At 52.2% G+C, this 5,733-nt stretch overlaps 1 long non-coding RNA gene across 1 annotated transcript; it reads left to right on the top strand.

Annotated features, from left to right (window-relative positions):
• The first annotated feature begins 1,933 nt into the window (after positions 1-1,933).
• LOC147596911 (uncharacterized) lies at positions 1,934-2,950 on the top strand. Its single transcript, XR_015261301.1, has 3 exons — positions 1,934-1,983; positions 2,408-2,588; positions 2,848-2,950. It is a non-coding gene; the product is annotated as an uncharacterized LOC147596911 (long non-coding RNA).
• Positions 2,951-5,733: the final 2,783 nt, after the last annotated feature.

The raw sequence follows: 5,733 nt of genomic DNA, 5'->3' as shown, positions 1-5,733 counted from the left end.
GGGAAGACTAATTATTCCCTCTTGTTTACTGTGGCACTTGATACGGGAGGAACATAGAAAAAGGCATTGGGGAACAGAGGCTCTGTATAAACATTTGATAAGGGAAATCGTGGCTAGAAACTTATATACCACAGTGAGACAGGTGACTCAACAGTGTGACCTTTGCCTCCAGACTAATCCAAAAAATACTCCCAAACCAGAAATGGGCCAGATTGGGAAGGGCAATGGGCCTGGACAACAATGGCAGGTTGATTTTACAGAACTTCCAAGAAAAGGGGGGTATCGCTATTTGCTGGTATTAACTGATACCTTTTCAGGTTGGCCAGAAGCGTTCCCAACTAGGACAGCCAAGGCTCGGGAGGTAACTAAAGTGTTGGTACAAGAGAGAATACCACGTTTTGGGGTTCCAGCAACCATATCCTCAGACAGAGGACCACATTTTGTCTCAAAAATAGTGCAACAAATCAGCCACCATTTAGGTATAGATTGGCAACTTCATACCCCGTATCGCCCTCAGTCGAGTGGCCAAGTAGAGAAAATGAATCACTTAATCAAACAGCAAATTGTGAAATTGGGACCAGAAGCAAACTTAACGTGGCCTCAGTCACTCCCTTTAGCCCTTCTGCGTATACGAACGAGACCAAGGGCAAAGGAAGGACTGAGTCCCTTTGAAATTTTGTATGGACGACCCTATGGAATACAGAGGGGAATGTCTACGCAAGCTGGGGATGAAATTATGACTTCCTACATGGTGGCATTGGGCAAACAGCTCAATAAAATTGGAAAGCATGTAATTGGGACCCGGGGAAGAGGTCTAGATGAACCTGTGCATGATATACAACCTGGAGATGATGTATATGTAAAGTCTCTTGCAGAAAAAACCTTGGAACCACAGTGGGAAGGACCATACCAGGTACTCCTCACCTCCTTTACAGCAATCAAGATCAGAGAGCAGAATGCCTGGATACACCACACTAGGGTAAAAAAGGCACCACAAAAACTCTGGACTTCTGAAGTTCAGGGACCCCTAAAGCTTAAACTGAGAAGGTAGAATGTGGATTAAGGTTTGTGTAATCCTGGTAAATCTACAAACGATGAACATAGCTGACAGTAAAAGAATTTACTAATTTTCTAGAAAAGGGGGGACTGAGAGAAGGAGTTAAAGAAATCTTAATAGATATGGCATTGATTAATTATTGCTGTGCATCCTAAGGAATCAAGTTGATAAATAGTGCTTAATGTTTTGTTAACTACTTGCTTAATAATTTGCTAACCATTGTGCAAACTATTTGAAGCAGAAAGTCTTGCAATTCTTCACGAAAGACAGTTCCCGGTAAGGACTAGGGGGGTCGCTTCAAGAACCAGCTAAAACCGACCCTGCAGCTTGAATGAAAGCCAAGGGATAACTGAGTTTGCGCAGGAACAAAAGGTTACTAGCGGTGATGAAGAGGAGTCACCTGCCTTCATCCCCACGACCCCCGACGACCACCATCAGGAGGCACTGCGCAAGCCCAGACAGGAGGAGTTTATGAAAATGACCCCTTGGGACTAATTTTAATACGAAGCGGGGATAGGTCATGCATATGTCTAGGCGTATTGTGAAACTTGATGTATATGTAACATTTGGTTGTGTAAATTTAAAGTGAGTTGCCACGTAAGGCGCGCACGGTTTTGGTGGGACTACCCCCCTGTGCTGCCCAGCGCTGAATAAGCATACCTACTTTACAATCTTACAGATTGTGGAGTCCGTTTTCCGCACGTCAGGAGGAACCGGCCGTGGCTCGTCCGGCTGAACACCCAGGCCCGGAGCGGTGGGGGGCTGCTGCCACCTGGTGACGGAAAGCGGGAACTGCAGCTCGGGAGTCGCGCATGCGCAGTGCTCTGCCCTTCTCCCGGCAGGCACTGTGTTCGGCCTTCGGACTGCGCATGCGGCCGGGAGCAGCATGGCGGTGTGCGGCCGGCGGGTCCCGGCGGCGGTGACGGGTGAGTACCGAGGGCACCCGTGAGGTGAGCGAGCCCCTTTCGTGGCTGCAGCGCTGTCTCCTGCCCGCCCGGGGAGCCTCAAGCCGCCCGCTCGGAGCCGAGCCGGGCGAGGGCAGCCCCGGGGAGTGACCCGAGAGCAGAGAGAAGGGAAGAGGGGCAGGAGGGGGCCCCCCCTCCCGGGCGGAGACGCCGGGCACCTCCCCAGCTCGCCAGAGCTCCCCCCGAGCCTCCCCCGGCCCCGTGCAGCTGCCCGCCGCTCCGGCGCGTCCCCTGAAGCCTGTCCCGTAGCACCGGGCCACGCCCTGCCCTGAAGGCTGCGAGGGGGGACCTCAGTGTATCTGGAGAATCCCCTGCGGCAGCAGGCGCTCCGGCCAGGGGCCGCGTGCGGTAATAACGGTCGCTGCTTCTTCTTTCCCTCTCCCAGAGGCCATGGCTGTCCGTTCCTCCCTTGGGAACGCTGTTGACTGCACTCGCCTCAGGCTTGTGCGGGCTGTCTCTGCCCGGCCGCGCTCTCCTGGTGGTGCGGGAGCGAAAATGAACGGATGGAGCGCTTACTGCCTGTGGAGAGGAGCTGCTGCAGCTGAAGCTGGAGAGGCCACAGAAAGGTAAAGAAGAAGAAGAAACCAAAGGCCAGCCAGCCAGCAGCTGCCTCCCGCTGCAGGCCAGAGAGAGCCTAGCCTGCCTCTCCGGGTGAGGAAGGATCCCTCTTTGTACTCTTCAGCAGGCCAGACCGCCAGTGCGCACTGCACAGTCTGTACGTGGAACCTGAAGCACGGTACGGCCACATAGCGAGCGAGCGTGGGTGGCTACGTGTCTAGGAAGCTTTTTGTCTAAGAGCTGTAAGACACCCACGTATTCTCTTAGGTGGAGGACAGCCAAGTGGTCGGAGTTACAGAAGAGGAGAGAAGCAGAAAGCAGCATCTGACCTGTCAGATTCTCCCAGCAGTGCCGGGAGTGAGAGCTGTGGTGAGTCCCCGGCCCCTGGGGCTCTGCCTCCTCTCTTGTGCGTCCCTGTCCTTCCCTGCCGCTCCCGTGACCCCTACCTTTCCCAAGCTGCTGTGATTTGTTGTTGTTGTTATTGTTTCCTTCTGCCTCTCCTCTTCTGTCTGTTCTTGTATGCTCTTCCCCCTTTCTCTCTCCCTTTAAATCTCTTGTTCTACCGCTTCCTTTTGTTTTGTATCCCTGCACTTTTGTTCTGCTCCCTTTCCTTCCTTTGTTTGTCCTCTGTCTCTGTCCTGCGGCCCATTGCTGTTTTTGCCTTTTCCATCTCTTTGTCCTGATCTGCATCCGTCTTCTCCCCCCAACTAATTTCTCCAGCCTGTTTTCTGGCCTGCTTTTCTTTGCGCCTCTGCATGCCTGCCCTGTGCCTCTGCCTTCCTATCTCTCTCTTTCTTTTCTTATCTTTCTTTCTTATCTCTTTGTCTTGCGTACTGTCACTGGTTTTTTTTTTTCTGTTCTGTATCTCACTGTCTGTGACGTCCTCTGTGCCCCTGGATGTGTTTGCAGCCCCTGGGTGCAGAGCTGATGGCTGAGGACAGGCACAGGGAAGGGGGTGATGTGCTGTGGGGCTTTGGCAAGGGCCCCTGCTCCTGATGGGCTCCAGCTGGGGCTGGAGGTGGGGCAGCCCCAGATGGGTCCAGTGAGGCTGAGGGTGGGCCTGGCCCTGGCCCTGGCCCTGGCCCTGCTGTATGAGGGGCCTCCAGCTGTAAAGGGAGCCGCCTGGGCATGGCTGCTGGAGGGGACTGAGGAGTGAATCACAGGCAGGTGCCTCCAGCAAGGAGCGGCTGGTCCATCTGAGCCCTCCCTGACAGAGCAGACACCAGGACGCAGTGCCAGGAGCTCCGTGCCTCTGTCGGCCACGTGTGCGAGCCACCACGTTCTGCTACATTTGTCATTCAGCCCTGTCCAGAACGTAGCTGTGGTAGAAGTTAGATAGCATGCATGGTCTTGCTAGAAATGAAGCCTGGAGCATTTGTTTTCTTGTAGGAAGCTAAAGCAGGTGGTTTTTGATAATGTTGTCATTGCATGTAATGACATACTTTTCTAGTTAGCTTGGTATGACACCTATTTTTTTCTACCTACACCCCAGAAAAAGTAAGTTGAGCTTTGCGTCTCTCAGCATCTGAAGCACCACGAGCGGCAGTTGCGGCGTCGGACTTCTTGGCAATGAGTGGAGCCGGTGAGCAGAGCACTGCGGTGCTTTTGAGGAGGAGAGTGCCATAGAAGAGATTGGTGGTAAGTGGTGTGATGTTGAAGGGCGGTGCTGTTTGGTAGGTTTTATTTTTGGGGTTTTTTTTTTGCAGATGGTGATGAGGAGCTGGGCGAGGAAGCGCCATCTTAGTTAGCATGGGGTTGTTCTTTTGAGGATGGAATCTGATTTCTGGCCATTTGAGAGCTAAGTTGAGGGACCACAGCCGAGGAGGGAACAAGGTTGAAAACTGCAGGGAGGGTGTAGTAAATTGATGGGAGGAAGAGGGCTCCCTGGGAACAGTCTCTCTCGGGAAGGTGAAGGGGGAGACGTTACTGGTCAGTGTACGCTGGGCAAGAGTGTTGCAGCCTGGGGCAGTCTGCCTTTTATGCAGTCTCTAGGCTGGATAATGTTTGTGGGCCTGTAGAGGCGCTGGCAAGGGCCGGCGAGGAGCAGCACGAGCTTTCAGTGCTGGCACTTTTGGTGTAGGCGTCATCCGTACGGTCAAGGAGCACGGCAGGTTACTCGGTTGCTGTAGCTGCCCTCTCAAAGGGCAATAGTCAGCAGCGCAGTCCCGATCGGGCTCTTTTATGGCGTTACAAGTCTAAATCATCGACCCATCGTGTCTCTTGAAAGTTTAGGGACCACCTTCTTATCTGGCGTCGTTCTCAGCTGCGTGAGCAGCTCTGTTCTCTTGCTGTCCATTTTCATGGACTGGGACTTCTTCCCTGCATCCCGATGTTCTCTAGGTCTTGGGTGCAGGCTTCTTGCGCGTCCATCCTCTCTCGTTTGAGAGTAAGGTCTTGTTAGGGGCTCTGATGTTCTACTCTTGGTCTGGCTCTGCCACAGTCTCCTGTTATTCATGTCACGGTCCTGCAGGTCTTATTTCTTGGCGATATTTTTCCATCTGGTGGTCATTCTTCTTGCAGGTAACTTTTTGACCTTTGAGGTGTGTTGTTTGATGTGGTTTGTGTATTGTCTGTCTCTGCATGTGTGTGGTTGGCTGGAGCTGCCCTGACTGGGGGGTGTGTAGAGTCAGGGCTAGGTGGATTGGTGATAAGTCACTAGACTTATTGTGGTGAAGCAAGGGTAGAGTGAGTGCTTTTTGAGGGAGTAATTGTTTTCCATGTTACTAGAGGTCTAGCTGTGAAGTGTATTAATGCTTAGTGTGTGGTGTTGTGAATTATGTTAGGCAGAGCAATCTAAGCAGAAAAGTGGAGTAGAAGGGATTCTACCCCCTGTTGTGAGGTTTGATGGGTGTGTTTGTGGGGTTTTTCTGGGTTTCATTGTGGGTGGTTTTTTTTTTTTTTTTGGCTGTGGGTCCTGGATGGTGTGTCAGGTGATGGTTGTCTGCAAAGGCTGGGTGCAGAATAGGCTAGGGGGTGGGGTTATTGCTGGTATAGTGGTGTGGTTTTGGTTTTATTTTATTTAGTGGGGTTTTTCTTGTGTGTGTGTTTGGGGGGGTGGGTATCTTTTATTTGTTTTGAGGCTTGTGATTTCTTGTGATTTTTGGGGAGCATTGCAGCCATAGGGAGATAGTGGGTTACAGCAGGCTCTTGGGA

The sequence above is a fragment of the Chlamydotis macqueenii genome, chromosome 32 (assembly GCF_036417535.1).
Source record: "Chlamydotis macqueenii isolate bChlMac1 chromosome 32, bChlMac1.mat, whole genome shotgun sequence".
Lineage (NCBI taxonomy): Eukaryota > Metazoa > Chordata > Aves > Otidiformes > Otididae > Chlamydotis > Chlamydotis macqueenii.
This window is presented reverse-complemented; position numbering and strand designations above follow the sequence as displayed.